This window comes from Bubalus kerabau, chromosome 7, assembly GCF_029407905.1.
Source record: "Bubalus kerabau isolate K-KA32 ecotype Philippines breed swamp buffalo chromosome 7, PCC_UOA_SB_1v2, whole genome shotgun sequence".
NCBI classification, from domain to species: Eukaryota; Metazoa; Chordata; class Mammalia; order Artiodactyla; family Bovidae; genus Bubalus; species Bubalus kerabau.
The window spans coordinates 26243520-26261390 of record NC_073630.1 but is presented as its reverse complement, the minus strand read 5'-3'; the positions used below and the strand labels follow the sequence as shown (position 1 = coordinate 26261390).

Genomic DNA, 17871 nt, shown 5'->3' with positions numbered 1-17871 from the left:
ACACAACTCAATACTTAATTGTAATTTCAGGTGCTACAAAGGAGAAGTTTAGTGGCTGTGGGGGAAGATAAAAGGACACTGCTCAGTTTAGAAGCCCACTTAAGCTTTCCTTGAGGAAGTGATAACTGTGCTGACTTGAAAAATAACTAGAAATGAACCAATCACATCGGGCATGAGGAGAGGAGTCTTGTTTCAGGCAGAAGGCATTGCACAGGGTTCCCCAAAGCAGGGCTTCCCTCGTGGCTCAGATGATAAAGACTCCGCCTTCAATGCAAGAGACCCAGATTCAATTCCTGGTTGGGAAGATTCCCTGGAGAAGGGAATGGCAACTCATTCTAGGATTCTTGCCTGGAGAAGTCTATGGTCAGAGGAGCCTTGTGGGCTACAGTCCATGGAGTTGCAAAGAGTCGGACATGACTGAATGACTAACACTTCCGCTTCTAAGGCCAAAAGCAGAGATGGGTGTGGCATGAGGCAAGTGCAGCTGCAGCCCCAAAGTTAATAGAACACAATCAGAGGAGACTGGAAAGATAGGCAGGGATCCGGACATACAAGTCCTTGTAGGTCATATTGAGTCTGTTACTGTCATTTCCTATTGATTTAACCTGCTCAGGATCCATCCTCCCTTTTCTCATATACTGATATTGTGATATACTGGTACTCTGATATTATCCTTGGGAAACTGTAAGTGGATAGGGGAGAAAAAGAACCAGGCACGACTTTCTTAACAGAAGAGAGGCCATCTTTGACCTATGCCATTTTGTGATCTAAGCCTGGGCACAATGCTTGCCCTAGAACGTGGAGCACTAAATCACTTCAGTCGTGTCTGAGCCTTTGCAACACTATGGACTGTAGCCTGCCAGGCTCCTCTGTCCATGGGACTCTCCAGGCAAGAATACTGAAGGGTTGCCAGACCCTCTCCAGGGGATCTTCCCGACCCAGGAAACGAACCTGGGTCTCTTACATTGGCAGGCAGGTTCTTTACCACTAGCGCCACCTGGGAAGCCTGCCCTTGAACAGGTCTCAGTAATAATTCTCAACTTCTCAGGCAAGAGAAGTAACCATGGCAAAATAATATATCAGTTGTAAAGACTCCCAGTTTTATTTCAGTGGTAAAGATCAGTCTGAAATATTCAACTGCCAGATCATCCTGAACCTAAAGAAGGATGATGTTGACATTTTCTGACCCTTATACTTTGATCAACTAAAGCTTGGACTCTGCCGATGGTCCATGTCAACTGCCCAAGTGCCTGCATAAATGGCCATGTACTCTTAGCTTAAAATTCCACCAGTTTTGCTGTTTAGGGAGACACTGCTTTAGGAAAGATTCCCAGTGTTTTCTTTACTTACTGCAAGAGATAATAAAGACTTCTTTTTGAAACAGGAAGGAAGGGGGCAGGGTACAACATTTAAAAGAATGACATAGCCCAAGGGCACAACATAAACTGATCAGAACAAAACAGGCCCAAGATGTAGACTAGTCACTAGACTCCCACTAGACCTTGAGGATCAGTATATACTCACTGTAACACATAACAAACTACATGATGCCCCACAGGTGCCCAGAAAAGAAAATCTGTCACTGCTTCCACTTTTCCCCCTTCTGTTAGCTTCTATGTCAATGCCATGATCTTAGTTTTTTGAATGCTGAATTTCAAGCCAGCTTTTTAACTCTCTTCTTTCACCTTCATTAAGAGGCTCTTTAGTTCCTCTTCACTTTCTGCCATTAAAGTAGTCTCATCTCTATATCTGAGGTTGTTGATATTTGTTGTCTCATCTCTGTATCTGAGGTTGTTGACATTTCTCCTAGCAATCTGGATTCCAGCTTGTGATTCATCTAGCCTGGCATTTCACACGATATACTCTGCATAGAAATTAAATAAGCAGGGTGACAATATACAGCCTTGAACTCCTTTCCCAATTTGGAGCCAGTCTGTTGTTTCCTGTCTGGTTCTAACTGTTGCTCCTTGACCTGCATACAGGTTTCTCAGGAGGCAGGTAAAGGTGGTCTGGTATTCCCATCTCTTGAAGAATTTTTCAGTTTGTTGTGATTCACACAGTCAAAGGATTTAGCATAGTCAATAAGGCAGAAGAAAATGCTTTTCTGGAATTTCCTTGCTTTTTCCTTGATCCAACAGATGTTGGCAATTTGATCTCTGGTTCTTTTGTCTTTTCTAAACCCAGCTTGTACATCTGAAAGTTCTTGGTTCACATACTGCTGAAGCCTAATGTTGAAATAGCAGGGCACAACTTCTGAAAGAATGACATAGCCTGAGGACACAACATAAACAAATTAGAATCAAATGTGTCCAAGATGACAGACAAGTCAACTTCAGACTGGACCATGATCCTCAGTCAGCAAGCTAAATGACACAGCCAGAGGCGCCATGACAGTTCCAAGGCACTGTCCAAAAAAAAAAAAAAAAAAAAAGTGGGCAATGGCCCAATTCCTGGAAATCTCCACCCTTTCCCCAAAATAGTTGGAATAATCCTCCCACTCATTAGCCTATGAAATTACCCAGCCCATAAAGGCTAACCATGCCACATTTCAGGACCATCAAGCTCGCACACCGTGATGGCCTACATTCTGTCTGTGGCGTGTCTTTCTCTCTAAATTAATCCACTTCTTACCAATCACTTTGTCTCTCACTGAATTCTTTCTGACATGAGGCATCAATCTGAGCTTCATTAGCTCCTGAAACCAGATATGGTAGGTTTTGACTGTATTTGAGTCCTGGCCACGTGGGTTCATGTTCCAATCTAAGGTAAATGGTTTCAGCTTGAAGGCTTTTGAGCATAACCTTGCTAGCATGTGAAATGAGCACAAGTGTATGGTAGCTTGAGCATTCTTTGGCACTGCCCTTCTTTAGGACTGGAGTGAAAACTGACCTTTTCCAGTCCTGTGGCCACTGCTGAGTTTTCCAAATTTGCTGGCATATTGAGTGCAGGGTTTTAACAGCATCATCTCTTAGGATTTTATTTATTAATTTTATTTTACTTAGCTTTACAATATTGTATTGGTTTTGCCATATATCAAAATGAATCCGCAACAGGTATACATGTGTTCCCCATCCTGAACCCTCCTCCCTCCTCCTTCCCCATACCATCCCTCTGGGTCGTCCCAGTGCACCAGGCCCAAGCATCCAGTATCATGCATCGAACCTGGACTGGCGACTTGTTTCATATATGAGATTATACATATTTCAATGCCATTCTCCCAAATCATCCCACCCTCTCCCTCTCCCACAGAATCCAAAAGACTGTTCTATACATCAGTGTCTCTTTTGCTGTCTTGTATACAGGGTTATTGTTACCATCTTTTTAAATTCCATATATATGCGTTAGTATACTGTATTGGTGTTTTTCTTTCTGGCTTACTTCACTCTGTATAATAGGCTCCAGTTTCATCCACCTCATTAGAACTGATTCAAATGTATTCTTTTTAATGGCTGAGTAATACTCCATTGTGTATATGTACCACAGCTTTCTTATCCATTCATCTGCTGATGGACATCTAGGTTGCTTCCATGTCTTGGCTATTATAAACAGTGCTGCGATGAACATTGGGGTACACATGTCTCTTTCCCTTCTGGTTTCCTCAGTGTGTATGCCCAGCAGTGGAATTGCTGGATCATAAGGCAGATCTATTTCCAGTTTTTTAAGGAATCGCCACACTGTTCTCCATAGTGGCTGTACTAGTTTGCATTCCCACCAACAGTGTAAGAGGGTTCCCTTTTCTCTACACCCTCTCCAGCATTTATTGCTTGTAGACTTTTGGATCGCAGCCATTTTGACTGGCGTGAAATGGTGGTTTTGATTTGCATTTCTCTGATAATGAGTGATGTTGAGCATCTTTTCATGTGTTTGTTAGCCATCTGTATGTCTTCTTTGGAGAAACGTCTATTTAGTTCTTTGGCCCATTTTTTGATTGGGTCATTTATTTTTCTGGAATTGAGCTGTAGGAGTTGCTTGTATATTTTTGAGATTAGTTGTTTGTCAGTTGCTTCATTTGCTATTATTTTCTCCCATTCTGAAGGCTGTCTTTTCACCTTGCTTATAGTTTCCTTTGTTGTGCAGAAGCTTTTAAGTTTAATTAGGTCCCACTTGTTTATATTTGCTTTTATTTCCAATATTCTGGGAGGTGGGTCATAGAGGATCCTGCTGTGATGTATGTCGGAGAGTGTTTTGCCTATATTCTCCTCTAGGAGTTTTATAGTTTCTGGTCTTATGTTTAGATCTTTAATCCATTTTGAGAAAATGAGTATACTACCCAAAGCAATTTATAGATTCAATGCAATCCCTATCAAGCTACCAATGGTATTCTTCACAGAGCTAGAACAAATAATTTCAGAATTTGTATGGAAATACAAAAAACCTCGAAAAGCCAAAGCTATCTTGAGAAAGAAGAATGGAACTGGAGGAATCAACCTGCCTGACTTCAGGCTCTACTACAAAGCCACAGTCATCAAGACAGTATGGTACTGGCACAAAGACAGATATATAGATCAATGGAACAAAATAGAAAGCCCAGAGATAAATCCACGCACATACGGACACCTTATCTTTGACAAAGGAGGCAAGAATATACAATGGAATAAAGACAATCTCTTTAACAAGTGGTGCTGGGAAAACTGGTCAACCACTTGTAAAAGAAGGAAAGTAGAGCACTTTCTAACACCATACACAAAAATCTCTTAGGATTTTAAATAGCTCAGCTGGAATTATCTTCAGTAGCTTTGTTCCATCAGTTCAGTTCAGTTCAGTCACTCAGTCATGTCCGACTCTTTGCGACCCCATGAATCGCAGCATGCCAGGCCTCCCTGTCCATCACCAGCTCCCAGAGTTCACTCAGACTCAAGTCCATTGAGTCAGTGATGCAATCCAGCCATCTCATCCTCTGTCATCCCCTTCTCCTCCTGCCCCCAATCCCTCATGGCAAGAGTCTTTTCCAATGAGTCAACTCTTCACAACAGCTGGCCAAAGTACTGGATTTCAGCTTTAGCATCATTGCTTCCAAAGAAATCCCAGGGCTGATCTCCTTCAGAATGGACTGGTTGGATCTCCTTGCAGTCCAAGGCACTCTCAAGAGTCTTCTCCAACACCACAGTTCAAAAGCATCAATTCTTCGGCACTCAACCTTCTTCACAGTCCAACTCTCACATACATACGTGACCACAGGAAAAACCCATAGCCTTGACTAGATGGACCTTTGTTGGCAAAGTAATGTCTCTGCTTTTGAATATGCTATCTAGGTTGGTCATAACTTTCCTTCCAAGGAGTAAGCGTCTTTTAATTTCATGGCTGCTGTCACCATCTGCAGTGATTTTGGAGCCTGAAAAAGTAAAGTCTGACACTGTTTCCACTGTTTCCCCATCTATTTCCCATGAAGTGATGGGACCGGATGCCATGATCTTCGTTTCCTGAATATTGAGCTTTAAGCCAACTTCTTCACTCTCCACTTTCACTTTCATCAAGAGGCTTTTGAGTTCCTCTTCACTTTCTGCCATAAGGGTGGTGTCATCTGCATATCTGAGGTGATTGATATTTCTCCCGGCAATCTTGATTCCAGCTTGTGTTTCTTCCAGTCCAGCATTTCTCATGATGTACTCTGCATATAAGTTAAATAAGCAGGGTGACAATATACAGCCTTGATGTACTCCTTTTCCTATTTGGAACCAGTCTGTTGTTCCATGTCCAGTTCTAACTGTTGCTTCCTGACCTGCATACAGATTTCTCAAGAGGCAGATCAGGTTGTCTGGTATTCCCATCTCTTTCAGAATTTTCCACAGTTTGTTGTGATCCACACAGTCAAAGGCTTTGGCATAGTCAATAAAGCAGAAATAGATGTTTTTCTGGAACTCTCTTCCTTTTTCCACGATCCAGCGGATGTTGGCAATTTGATCTCTGCTTCCTCTGCCTTTTCTAAAACTCGCTTGAACATCAGGAAGTTTATGGTTCACGTATTGCTGAAGCCTGACTTGGAGAATTTTGAGCATTACTTTACTAGCATGTGAGATGAGTGCAATTGTGCATTCTTTGGCATTGCCTTCTTTGGGATTGGAATGAAAACTGACCTTTTCCAGTCCTGTGGCCACTGCTGAGTTTTCCAAATGTGCTGGCATATTGAGTGCAGCACTTTCACAGCATCATCTTTCAGGATTTGAAATAGCTCAACTGGAATGCCATCACCTCCACTAGCTTTGTTTGTAGTTATGCTTTCTAAGGCCCACTTGACTTCACATTCCAGGATGTCTGGCTCTAGATGAGTGATCACACCATCGTGATTTTCTGGGTCGTGAAGCTCTTTTTTGTCTGTACAAGAAGAATACACAGAATTCTGTGTATTCTGTACAAGAATACACAGAAGAACTGTGTATTCTTGCCACCTCTTTTTAATATCTTCTGCTTCTGTTAGGACCATACCATTTCTGTCCTTTATCGGGCCCATCTTTGCATGAAATATTCCCTTGGTATCTCTAATTTTCTTGAATAGATCTCTAGTCTTTCCCATTCTGTTGTTTTCCTCTATTTCTTTGCATTGATCCTTTGAGGAAGGCTTTCTTATCTCTCCTTGCTATTCTTTGGAACTCTGCATTCAGATGCTTATATCTTTCCTTTTCTCCTTTGCTTTTTGCTTCTCTTCTTTTCTCAGCTATTTCTAAGGCCTCCTCAGACAGCTATTTTGCTTTTTTGCATTTCTTTTCCATGGAGATAGTCTTGATCCCTGTCTCCTGTACAATGTCAGGAACCTCATTCCATAGTTCACCAGAAACTCTATCTATCAGATCTAGGCCCTTAAATCTATTTCTCACTTCCACTGTATAATCATAAGGGATATGATTTAGGTCATACCTGAATGGTCTATTGGTTTTCCCTACTTTCTTCAATTTAAGTCTGAATTTGGCAATAAGGAGTTCATGATCTGAGCCACAGTCAGCTCCTGGTCTTGTTTTTATTGACTGTATAGAGCTTCTCCATCTTTGGCTGCAAAGAATATAATCAACCTGATTTCAGTATTGACTATCTGGTTATGTCCCTGTGTAGAGTCTTCTCTTGTGTTGTTGGAAGAGGGTGTTTGCTATGACCAGTGCATTTTCTTGGCAAAACTCTATTAGTCTTTGCCCTGCTTCATTCTGTATTCCAAGGCCAAATTTGCCTGTTACTCCAGGTGTTTCTTGACTTCCCTCTTTTGCATTCCAGTCCCCTATAATGAAAAGGACATCTTTTTTGGGTGTTAGTTCTAAAAGGTCTTATAGATCTTCATAGAACCGTTCAACTTCAGCTTCTTCAGCGTTACTGGTTGGGGCATAGACTTGGATTACTGTGATATTGAATGATTTGCCTTGGAAATGAACAGAGATTATTCTGTCGTTTTTGAGATTGCAGTTACGTACTTCATTTCAGAGTCTTTTGTTGACCGTGATTGCTACTCCATTTCTTCTGAGGGATTCCTGCCTGCAGTAGTAGATATAATGGTCATCTGAGTTAAATTCACCCATTCCAGTCCATTTCAGTTCGCTGATTCCTAGAATGTTGACATTCACTCTTGCCATCTCTTGTTTGACCACTTCCAATTTGCCTTGATTCATGGACCTGACGTTCCAGGTTCCTATGCAATATTGCTCTTTACAGCATCGGACCTTGCTTCTATCACCAGTCACATCCACAGCCAGGTATTTTTTTTGCTTTGGCTCCATCCTTTCATTCTTTCTGGAGTTATTTCTCCAGTGATCTCCAGTAGCATATTGGGCACCTACTGACCTGGGGAGTTCCTCTTTCAGTATTGTATCATTTTGCCTTTTCATACTTCATGGGGTTCTCAAGGCAAGAATACTGAAGTGGTTTGCCATTCCCTTCTCCAGTGGACCACATTCTGTCAGCTCTGTCCACCATGACCCGCCCGTCTTGGGTTGTCCCACAGGCATGGCTTAGTTTCATTGAGTTAGACAAGTCTGTGGTCCTAGTGTGATTAGATTGACTAGTTTTCTGTGAGTATGGTTTCAGTGTGTCTGCCCTCTGATGCCCTCTTGCAATGCCTACCGTCTTACTTGGGTTTCTCTTACCTTGGACATGGGGTATCTCTTCACGGCTGCTCCAGCAAAGCTCAGCCGCTGCTCCTTACCTTGATCGAGGGGTATCTTCTCACCGCTGCCCTTCCTGACCTTCAACAAAGACCTCAAAGATATTATGTATACTCCTTGAGGAGGAACCAGGACCCTACCCCAAGGCGACATTATTGTTTCCTTGACTACTCCTCTCTTGTTTCTGCATTCCCTCCCTTATGTGATTAGTAACAGCTTAAAGATTGGGAAAGTAGTACATCAAGACTGTATATTGTCACCCTGCTTATTTAACTTCTATGCAGAAAACATCATGAGAAATGCTGGTCTGGAAGAAGCACAAGCTGGAATCAAGATTGCTGGGAGAAATATCAGTAACCTCACATATGCAGATGACACCACGCTTATGGCAGAAAGCAAAGAGGAATTAAAGAGCCTCTTGATAATGTTGAAAGAGGTGAGTGAAAAAGTTGGTTTAAAGGTCAACATTAAAAAAACAAAGATCATGGCATCTGACCTTATTACCTCATGGCATATAGAAGGGGAAACAATGGAAACAATGAAAGACTTTATTGTTTTGGGCTCCAAAATCACTGCGGATGGTGACTGCAGCCATGAAATTAAAAGACGCTTGCTCCTTGGAAGAAAAGCTATGACAAACCTAGACAGTATGTTCAAAAGCAGAGATATTACTTTGCTGGCAAAGGTCCATATAGTCAAAGCTATGGTTTTTCCAGTAGTCATGTATAGATTTGAGAGTCAGACCATAAAGAAGGCTGAGTGCTGAAAAATTGATGTTTTCAAGCTGTGGTGTTGGAGAAGATTCTTGAGCATCCCTTGGACTGCAAGGAGATCAAACCAGTCAAACCTGAAGGAAATCAATCCTAAATATTCATTGGAATGACTGATGCTGAAGCTAATGCTGGGAAAGATTGAAGGCAGGAGGAGAAGGGGATAATAGAGGATGAGATAGTTGGATGACATCACTGACTCGGTGGACATGAGTTTGAGCAAACTCCAGGAGATGAAGGACAGGGAAGCCTGGTGCGCTGCAGTCCATGGGGTCACAAAGGGTCAGACATGACTGACTGAACAACAACAACAGTTTGAACGTGCCGTTTGGAATTCAGGGAAAGTCAAGGAGGCTGAATGAACTCTATTGCCTACAAATAAGAAAGAGGGATATGAAAAAGACTTTTCCCTGGGAGGGCTGCACAGAGTCCTGCTCCATTTCAGCTTCTTGAAGGATATTGAACCAAAAGACACAACCAAGCCAAAGATCAGGAGAAGGAAGGATTTATTACTTGCAGCCAGACTCCTCAAACTGGCACATGAGTAAAGAGGGCAGGGCACAACCATTGAAAGAATGACATAGTCCGAGGACTACAAACACTACAAAACTGATTTGAACCAAATGGATTCAAAATGGTCGACAGAGTCAACAACTTCCATTAAGCCTTAAGCCTCAGTATATGCTCTATATAACACATCAACAAGCTAAATGACACTCCCACAAGGCCAGGATAGTTCTAAGAATGAGCATCAAAGACCAAAAAAGTAGGTGGGGCCCAATTCCTGGAAATCTCTGCCCCTTTCCCCAAATAGCTTGAATAATCCTCCCACTCATTAGCCTGTGAAATTACCCAGCCCATAAAAACTAACCATACCATATTTTGAGGCCACCTTGCCTTTTGAGATGGCCTACATTCTGTCTGTGGAGTGTGTTTCACTCTAAAATCTGTCACTGAGCTTCATTAAGTCCTGAAACTAGGTGTGTGATTTTTGTTAAAAGTTTGTGGGTTTTGGCTGGGTTTGAGTCCTGGCCATGTGGATTCAAGTCCCAGTCAGAGTTACAAGGTTTCAGAACAGCAAAATTGGGGAAGTTTTAAGCTAAGAGTACATGTCAATTCATGCAGAGAGGAGAGTTCAGCATAGAATTGGGACAGAGATTGACAGAGCCCCAGCTTTAGTTAATTGAAGTCATGAGGGTCAGAAAAGGTCAACATCATCACTCCTTAGATTCCAATTGATCTGGTAGTGGAGCACTAGAGTGGGGGGATTTAAATTCTGCAAAACAGCTCAAGACAGTGCTTTAGGCTTGTCTTTACCACTGAAATAGAGCTGGGATTCTTTACAACTGGTTTGTTATCTTTGTTATTGTTACTTTTCTTGCCTGCTAAGTTTGTTCTTCTGTTCTCTTAAGATCAGTATTACTGAGGCCTGTCCAAGGACAAGCACTGTGGGAAGGTTTAGATTAAAAAAAAAAAAAAAAGAGTGGCTTTGACCAAAATGGCCTCTCTTCTGTCAAGAAAACCATTCCTGGTTCTCGTTTACCAGGAATCCCCTACCCTATCTGCTTACACTGCTTTAGCTGAGAAACAAAACACAACAATTGGTTATCTATCTATAGTATCTTGGGACTCAGAGCATGGGTCTACTGAGACTGGAGATTTGAGGATGTGTTTTTTTAAAAAAATCAGTAAAGTACTGGTTCCTTCTTGTGAGGTTTAGTAAGGTCCTTTAAGAAAGGGACAAGCTGCAGTTAACATTGGTTTGTCTGAAAGCCGTGAAAACACTAACAGCAGCCCCTAACCCTTATCCTGAAATCCCAACCAACCAGGAGTCAGAAACTTTATAACTGGAGTTTGGAAAGTAAAGTAACTCTGTTCCAGTCTAAATTTAGTGCTGGCAAAAGTGGGGAGGGTAGAATGAAATTAGAAGATAAGACTGAAACCAGGAGCTGCACCCACATCTGTTGACAAGAGCACCAAGGTTAATTGTTAGAAGACAGAAACTATCCCTTTAGGATCTGGACTCAAGGATTGGGCTGAAGTACCAACACTGGCTTTGGTTGCTAACTCCCTGAATTTATAGGAAACATGGTTGAGTTTACTAAACTCAACATTTGGTTGAGTTTACTAAACTTTTAAGGAACTTGGGTTTCCAGAGAAACTGCAACACCCATAAACTCAAGGCTGTGATTGCTCAACTCCCAAGGCAGTACTCAGCCAGGATCCTAAACCCACACTAACAGAAACAGCACCAGGAGAAGCCTATGAAGACCAGGAAGTAAACACTCCCCAGTGCCTTTCTCAGCGATGGCCATAGAGGACAGATGACTAGCAAAATCCTGTTAGAAGACAGATCCTGGAGTAGACAAAAGAGGTTCTCAAGAAATTCACTCTAAAGCCAGAACAAGAGATCGGTCTACTCCTGTCCTGCAAATAGTATATTGTAAGCCACTCTTCCTCCCATTTCCTCTTTTTCAAGTAGAAATTCTTATGGTAGCTATTTTGTTTCCTCCTCACAAATATATGTTTGTTGGAGATGATTAAATATCATTGTGCAATAAGTTTCTGAGCCAGGAGAAATGTACATTAGTAAGAGTCTAGACTCAGCCTAGGAGCAGTAACTGGGTAACAAGTGCCTGGTGCTGGTAACATATGTTTTTGATTCCACATGATATTATTGCTTAATGTAAGCTTGGGGAATTTTTGAATTTTTAGGTATAAGAAAAAGATGTGTGGATGGTGTGCAGCTAGGAGGTGGACTATAATAAATGTCTGTGTTTTGACCTATCTGGAATCCATTTCTTCTAGGTCTGCGCCCAGATTTTCCCAAAGGAACGACTCTTAACTTTCATTACATGTGAATAGGTGAATCTGATTTCACTTTGAGCTTCAGACATAGCCAATCAAAACATTGTAAACCTCTGGCTTCAGTGATCGATTCTGGACATCTGAACCATCTGTTGATATCTAGGCCAGTGTTCTTGCCTGGAGAATCCCATGGACGGAGAAGCCTGGTAGGCTGCAGTCCATGGGGTCGCACAGAGTTGGACACGACTGAAGCAACTTGGTGGCAGCAGCAGCAGCAGGCCAGTTAAATCAAAAGAAACAAAACAGTTCTGGAGCTGCGTAAGAGTCAATTTCTTTCTGTTGGGATTGTTGTGAATGTAGAATATAAGCCTGGGGTTTCGAGCACCTATCACAAATGATGAACCTACCTGACAATAAAACTAACATAGACAAATGAGAGCATTTGACTCACTTGAGTCACTTCCATCTAGCTGAACCTAAAAATAATCTACCCTTGAATTGTTTTCATAATGTGAGTCAATCCCCTGCCTCCACTTCCCACTTTCTTGGGGGATAATCTAGATTATCTAGATTATGTTGGGTTTATTTTCTTTCCAACTGAAAGACTGTTTAACCCAAGTGCAACTGAAAGTCATGAACTGGATTTAATCAGAGATGTGATCATGTTTGGGCTTCCCAGGCAACACAAGTGGTAAATAACTCAACTGCAATGCAGAAGACAAGAGACACAGGTTCTATCCTTGGGTTGGGAAGATCCCTTGGGGAAGGGAATGGCTACCCACTCCAGTATTCTTGCCTGGAGATTCCCATGGACAGAAGAGCCTGGCCGGCTACAGTCCCTGGGGTCACAAAAGAGTCAGACACAACTCAGCGACTAAACAACAACAACAAAAGTGAAGTATATGACTTGTGAAAAGTGTTAGTTGCTCAGTCATGTCCAACTTTTGCAACCCCATGGACTGTAGCTTGCCAGGCTCCTTTGTCCATGGGAGTTCCCAGGCAAGAATACTGGAGTGAGTAACCATTCCCTTCTCCAAGGGATCTTCTCCTGACCCAGGGATAAAACCTGGGTCTCCTGCATTGCAAACAATTTCTTTACCATCTGAGGCACCAGGAAAGCCATACAACTTGTAGACCTCATTTTATTGCTCTCCACTTCATCTCCTTTCCCTACTGTGGACTGATGGCTGAATTGTGGACATGATGAGAAGAGCCAGTCTTGACCATGAGCCATGAAGATGAGGCCAACACTCTAGAGGAGGAAGAACAGCAAGGTAGAAGTAACCTGGATCCCTAAGTGACTACCTGGATTGGAGCCACCTACCTACCTGGGACAACCTGTGAGAAATAAACTGTTTTATGTAAAGCATGGTATTTTGGTGGCTCTTTAATACATCAGTTTAGCATGTACATCCATCAGATAGACTGGATTATTATTTCCAAATAATGTGTGTGTGTGTGTGTGTGTGTGTGTGTGTGTATGTAGCAGATTAGGTGACCAAAAGCTAAACAAAAACCTAATTTTTTCTTTATTCTCAGGATATAGAGGGAATGCCAATGTTTGCCAAACTTTAGAATACATAAAAAGTTCCTGGGGAGCTTGTTTAGAAAGGTGATTTTGGATTCTATTCCCAGAGATTTTCATTTACTGGTGCTGGAGTATGGTCCAGGAGTTTGCATTTTTAAAAAGCATCCCAGATAACTCTGATATAAGTGGTCTGAGAAACTTTATTTGTAGAAGATCTGTCAACACTGTGCATGAAAGATTATGAGTGCTTTATGAAAAGTAGGAATACGTAACAGAATAATAAGGGTATTTCTAAATTCATAATTTTGAGAGCACAGAAATTTAATTTGATTAATCATTTTACAAATAGTGATATTATAGATTTATTCTTTTAAAATTAGTTTGAATTTAATTATATCTAAGATATAGACATAACTTGAAACATTTAATTCTGTATAGTCTAAAAATGGACTTGATGGGGGGAAGAAACAGGGTGTTTGGGATGGATATGGTAACCAACAAGGACCTACCTTATAGCCCATGGAACTCTGCTCTGTTATGTGGCAGCCTGAATGGGAGGGGAGTTTAGAGGAGAATGGATACATGTATATGTATGGCTGAGTCCCTTAGACACTCACCTGCAACAACATTGTTAATTGGCTACACCCCAATACAAAATAAAAAATTTTTTAAAAAATAAAAATGGGCTTGAGATATGTTAAAATTATAAATAATGATTCAATTATAGGAAGTGACTTAGAATCTGAAATTTATATCAGAAAGATACAAGAAACAGACTTTTCACTGCAATATTTAGTTCTGCATGGAAGAAACAGAAGTGCTAGACTTTAACTTAAACCTAAACTTAAGGATAGAATGATAAGCTTCGTATTCGATTCTTAAGTGTTTTGGTAACTTTCTGAAGCAGCTAGAGGTAAGAAAATAGGTGAGAAAAATGAAAGAAAATACTAAATTAGGTCCCTCTACTTCTAATCCTCAAGTCTAAATAAAGGTTCAAGAAAAAAAAAAATCCATCTAATTATACCTTGGTGGAAAACAAGAGCCAAATTGGGAGGAAAAAAAGCCCCCAGACTCTACACTGATAAATTCTTTCGTTCATTTTTGTTGAATTCTGTATCTTTCACCTCTAACATATTTATTGTGAAGAAAAGAGGGCCTGCTTTTAAGCTGGGGACTTATTCTACTTCCTCAGCATGCAAGAAAAGTTCAAAAAGAGGAAAATTATGACCAAGTGCAAAATTTCCTTCAAGGCAACTATGTTCATTTCATGGTGGGAAGCAAGCCACGCAAGGAGGCCTGAGTTGCAGGAAAGAAGCACATTTCTCTCCCAGCCAAGTGGCTTTCAATGCTTCTTATAGAAGGAAGAAACAAGTTGGACTTCACATCTATGCAACTTGGACATAAAGAGGTGAAACTTCTCACACATTACTTTTTTCAATAGGTTTTCCAAATGATTAAGTAGTTTGCCTTTAACGAACATTTTAATATGCATCCATTAAGTGTTCTCATTCCAGAGGAAAGAAATCGCTCGACACTCTGAGTTATATACCCTTCTCCCCGAGAGACTGAAAAATTACTTTGTATAGGACTTCACTGGTGGTTCAGTGGCTGAGAATCTGCCTGCCAACGCAGGGCACATGGGTTCGATCCCTGGTCCAGGAAGATTCCACGTGCCATGAAGCAATTAAGCCCATGAGCTGCAACTGCTAAGCCCGTGTGCTCTGGAGCCCGTGCTCTGCAACAAGAAAAGTCACAGCCATGAGAAGCTGCCCACCACAAATAGAGAGCGGCCCCCACTTGCTGCAACGAGAGAAAGTGTGTGTGCAGCAACCAAGACCCAGGACAGCCAAAAATGAAACTAACTAAATAAAATTACAGCCAAAAATGAAACTAACTAAATAAATAAAATTACAAAATAATTTCTTTGTATAAACAAAATTCTACCTTTGATTTCTAGAACCTGAAGTCTTATTTGGGTATAAGTATACATTTAAAACATAACTAACAATTAATATCAAATGTCTTGACAACCTGTTGTGTATCTGAATTTGGACAAAATACTATTATCTACTTTCAGTTCCAGACTAAAAATTTTAAGTTAGATATTTACACAGAGATACTCAGGGTGTGAAACATAATGAGGAATAAATATGTAACATAATGATAGTAACATGTTCCTTATTGAAAAGTTTTAGGAAAGACAATTTTGAGAAAAGTGAGTCAGCTTTTTAAAATGCCTTTTTGTATTAATTTAAATTCTATTGATATATTTTAAAAGATGTTAAAAGTAAGAAGCATTTTCCTCCATGTAATGTTACTACCACATTACCACCTTCTAATAGGGTAATCTCGTGATTCCTTATCATTGCAAAAGTTTAGAAAGTTCTGATGGTATAATGCCTGACTTGGGTTCCCATTCTCATATTTCAGTGTCAAGATACCAGCCTATACATACGTTTTGGTTTATACACAATGCCTCAGAGCCACAAGATTTCCTTCTTTATAGCAAGATTTCCTTCTTTTCCCTCTACATTTCTCAACATATTTTACAGAGGAAGAGTGACCTAAAAATCTAGATCACTCACTTTTGTAGGTGAAATTTTGCTTAATGGATTGGCTAAGAGATATTTGCATTAATAAGTTGGAGAGTATTTAGGGTAATTCACTGGCCCCTTCCCAGAAAAAAATACTGAGACTCTTATTCAACAACTTTTTTTTTTTTTCTTATTCAACAACTTAATCTACTAATATTCTAAACTAATGTTTTCTTTTGAACAGAAGCAGAGGATGGTAAGCATGAAGCTTAATTTAGTGTTTGACAGAGTTTGTTATTCAAAACCAAGCTTCTGTGGCCAATTCTAAGTGATCGAGGTTTGGGGTAAACCCTCTTGTGGTTTTACAAGTTATTGTCCTTAAAGTCTGAGTTTCTTCAGATGAATCCACATATGCATCAGTGAAGCCCACAGTTTAAGAGTAATCTCCTCACTCCCCATTCTATTTTAACCAATATTTAAGAGTAGATTTAGCCACAAGAAAATTGGCTGCACCCATACTATTATGGTGTTAGGGACATCTGCCAACTATTTCAAAACATGGAGGGCATTGGCTGGCATCAGTGAAACAAGTGGAGTTTAGCTTTGAAAACTGATTTTGTAAGTACTTCTCTTTCTAGTATGCCTGCTGGAATCTCATTCAAATATATTTTGCAACAATGTTGTTACTACCTCATTGATCTCTGAAAAAAAGCACTTTACTTTGTAAAGGAGAAAATATTCTCATCCCATTAGGTTATCAATTTATGAACCCCAAGTACTTTTCATTTCAGCATAGATTTTTTTCCATTTTCCCATTTGTCCCACAAACAATGTCTTCGGCCAAGAAAAGCATACAAAAATAAATACTTTATGTCTGGATTTCACTAGAGAATAACATATAACTGAATTTCCTGTGTTTCAAAAATATTTGAAATTATGGCCATGGTTTGAGATAAAGGAGACATGCATTTCCATAGGTCCAAAAGTGTCTAGAAAATGTTCTCAAATAGCTTACATAAGAGATCACAGTACTCAATTGAATAGACTTCTTTTATCCATAAAGGGGCACAGAGTGAGTTTTCTTATTAGCAGGTGCCAAAGATTTTTTCCTACAATCTATGTATTATTTACCAGTTAGAAAGATTATTTATATATAATTTCCTTCTTGGAACTGATAACAATCCTTAACAAAATAAATCTTAGAAATCAATAATAAAGCTAACCAAATCAATATCTGTGTTACATAAATGGATTTTTTTCTCACATTTTTTTTGAAAAAGGATATTTTAATCCATAAAATTTAAGACTTGTAGGACTTCCAGAAGTTTTATTCTTGCTAGAATACTGTGTTCAGAAGTCCTGGAACATGGGAAAATACTGACATTTAGTTTCAAGATTGTTTGAACCTTTAAAAATCCAGAAACTTTTCCATGTTGCCAATTTTTTATTGAGCAATAGGTATTGAATACAGAAGGTATACTCTATTAGGCACCTTTATAATTACATTAAGCAAATTTTAGTTTATCAAATTCCAGTGAATTCTCGGAGAAGGAAATGGCACCCCACTCCAGTACTCTTGCCTGGAAAATCCCATGGATGGAGGAGCCTGGTAGGCTGCAGTCCATGGGGTCGCTAAGAGTCGGACACGACTGAGCGACTTCCCTTTCACTTTTTACTTTCGTGCATTGGAGAAGGAAATGGCAACCCACTCCAGTCTTCTTGCCTGGAGAATCCCAGGGGCGGGGGAGCCTGGTGGGCTGCTGTCTATGGGGTCGCACAGAGTCGGACACGACTGAAGCGACTTAGCAGCAGCAGCAGTGAATTCTACTTATTAGTGAACTTTTTAAGTATACCACCCTATCATTTGACAGGTTCATACTTAGAACTGGCCATCCCTAATACTTTCAGGGACATAACCCTTAAACCTTTTAGAAAAATGCCAATAAAAGAGATGAGTCAGAAGAGGTCCCAGCTGGAAATGGAAGGCATACTCAAACAAGAATACTTAGAAAGGGTTTAATAAAGAGAGATTGCAGATGTTTGGAGAAGGTTTATGCAAAATACAAAGGAGAGCACTGCTAGCACCCCTAAGCTTGCAGGGGCAAGTTGAAGAAGTGGTTACCAGAACCCAGAAGAGAACAATGTGTAGA

The 17871-nt window shown here is 40.4% G+C and overlaps 1 long non-coding RNA gene across 2 annotated transcripts in view; it reads left to right on the top strand.

Moving 5' to 3' along the window:
- LOC129657560 (uncharacterized) overlaps positions 1-13084 on the top strand; it is a 28694-nt gene extending 15610 nt beyond the window's left edge. The window contains exons 2-4 of one of the 2 annotated variants that reach the window (XR_008716802.1): positions 8366-8517; positions 11660-11977; positions 12871-13084. This is a non-coding gene — a long non-coding RNA (uncharacterized LOC129657560). Of the gene's footprint in view, positions 1-8365; positions 8518-11068; positions 11295-11659; positions 11978-12870 lie in introns of those variants that run through there. The other variant, XR_008716801.1, reaches the window with a different exon arrangement.
- The last annotated feature ends 4787 nt before the right edge of the window (positions 13085-17871 follow it).